Source organism: Magnolia sinica, chromosome 1 (assembly GCF_029962835.1).
Source record: "Magnolia sinica isolate HGM2019 chromosome 1, MsV1, whole genome shotgun sequence".
NCBI lineage: Eukaryota > Viridiplantae > Streptophyta > Magnoliopsida > Magnoliales > Magnoliaceae > Magnolia > Magnolia sinica.
Window position 1 is genome coordinate 121,991,901 of NC_080573.1, and position 2,466 is coordinate 121,994,366.

The 2,466-nt window shown below is 42.4% G+C and overlaps 1 non-coding gene across 1 annotated transcript; it reads right to left on the reverse strand.

The window, feature by feature from the left end:
• Window positions 1–633: 633 nt before the first annotated feature.
• On the reverse strand, window positions 634–740 carry LOC131221871 (small nucleolar RNA R71). The gene has a single exon (XR_009159629.1). It is a non-coding gene; the product is annotated as a small nucleolar RNA R71 (small nucleolar RNA).
• Between the last annotated feature and the right edge of the window lie 1,726 nt (window positions 741–2,466).

Here is a 2,466-nt window from a genome sequence, read left to right on the forward strand (position 1 = left end):
CTCTCTTTCTTTTTAGATTTTCTTTTCCTTTCTTAGGATTACGCTTTGAATTTAGTTGAGGGCTGTGAGTGTTTCATGCCCAAGTGGGCCCGTGACAACACTCGACGTCTCTTGACTGAAGGAGGATTGGTTGAGGGGTTGACTATCCATCGCAGGACTAGACACCACTCGAAATCCCCTAAGTTAACTGAGGTTATGGCTGAAGACCAACCTCCTCTACTTCCACCTAGGGAGGAGGATACCCAAGATGAAAATGAGGTGCAACAGGCACCCCCGCCTCGTACTTTACGAGATTATCTACAATCGGCGGGAGTGAGTATGCCCTCATGCATGATTTTTCCTGAAAACACAGGACAAATGGACATCAAGTCAAGAGTTATCCAACTCCTTCCCAAATTCCATGGACTTGAATCAGAGAGTCCATATTTACATTTGAAAGAGTTCGATGAGATTATAGCTACATTATGTTTTCCTAATGTATCTGAGGATACAATTAGGCTAAAACTCTTTCCTTTTTCCTTAAAAGAGAAAGCTAAGACGTGGTTACATTCACTGCGTCCTAGATCCATTGGCACATGGAACGACATGCAGAGGGAATTCATAAAAAAATTCTTCCCACATCATAAAACGATTACCCTCAGAAAAGCGATCATGAACTTTGCCCAAAAGGAAGATGAAACATTCTTCCAATGTTGGGAAAGGTTCAAAGATTTGGTCAGTTCTTGCCCACAACACGGATTTGAAATGTGGCGCATTACAAATTTTTTTTACGATGGACTGACATCTTCCATGCGCCAAATGGTCGAGACAATGTGTAATGGAGAGTTCATCAATAAAGATGTTGACGAGGTATGGGATTACCTCGATAGTCTCGCTGAAAAAACACAATCATGGGACTATTACCCAATGGCGAACACCACATCTAGGCCGACTCAATTAAAGGAGAAAGGTGGATTATATCTCTTGAAAGAAGAGGATGATCTCAAGTGTAAAGTGACTACGCTCATAAGGAAAGTTGAGGCCATGGAAGGAAAGAAGGATAAGGTCAATGAAATTGTTTGCGGCATCTGTGATTGCAACATTCACACAACTGAAAACTGTCCTACAATACCTGCCTTTCGAGGAGTGTTGAATGAACAAGCCAATGCCGTAAATAACTATCAAAGACCTTTTACTGGACCTAACTCCAATACATACAATCCTGGTTGGAAAAATCATCCAAACTTTAGTTGGAGGAATGGACAGACGGCTACTCCTCCAGGTTTCTTCAATCAAAATCCAAATCAAGTGAAACCTCAAGAGGAACCGATTCAAAATCCCATACAAGAGCTGGCTCAGGCAATGCGGGGAATTACAGATTTTATGCAAAAGATAGATTCTCGTATGACGGTTATAGAAAAGGGGATGCTTCCTGAACAACCTCTCCCCAATCCTAAACCGCAGTACGAGAATAATGATCTCAGCTCTTCAAATCAGATGGGGCATGCTAAATCCATCACCACTCTTAGGAGTGGGAAGATCATTGATAAAACTCTTCCGGTTAGGCCCGAAAAGCCTCAAGAACTAGAAGAGGACAACAATGATGGATCCAGTGATGCCCCACAAAAAGTAGAACCGGAACTTCTAGAGAAGCCAGTTGCTCCATTCCCCCAACGGTTGGTTTCACCAAAACCTCTCTCTAACTCTCAGGATATCCTAGAGGTGTTGAAACAAGTGAAAGTCAACATTCCTCTACTTGATGTCGTTAAACAGATACCTTCATATGCCAAATTCCTGAAAGACTTATGCACGACTAAAAGACGAAAAATTATTCAAAAGAAAATCTTCTTGACTGAGAAAGTGAGTGTCATCCTGAAGCAAGACGTGCCGCAGAAATTCAAGGATCCCAGTAGCCCAACCATATCATGTGTAATCGGGAACCATCGAATTGATCACGCACTTCTTGACTTAGGAGCGAGCGTCAATCTGATTCCCTACTTGGTATACAAACAATTAGGTTTGGGTGAATTAAAACCTACCCTAACCACACTGCAACTTTCTGATCGCTCTGTTCGTGTACCAAGAGGGATAATTGAAGATGTGTTAGTCCAGGTCGATAGATTTTACTACCCTGTAGATTTTATCATCCTGGACACCGAACCCATCAATAACATGAGCACTCAGATTCCCGTCATTCTTGGTCGTCCATTCCTTGCCACGTCAAATGTAATTATCAATTGCAAGAATGGTGTCATGACTATGTCTTTTGAAAATTTGACATTTGAGTCAAACATTTTTTTCAATAACGGTAGCAACTCAGAGGATGATGACGAGTTCCACGACATTAACATGATTGACTCTTTCGTGGAAGATACGACACCGCTGACCTTATCCTCCGACCATCTGGAGACGTGCCTGGCCCACTCCCATGATTTTGATGATGACATGATTAGGGAGACGTGCGCCTTGCTTGATACTGCACCGGTA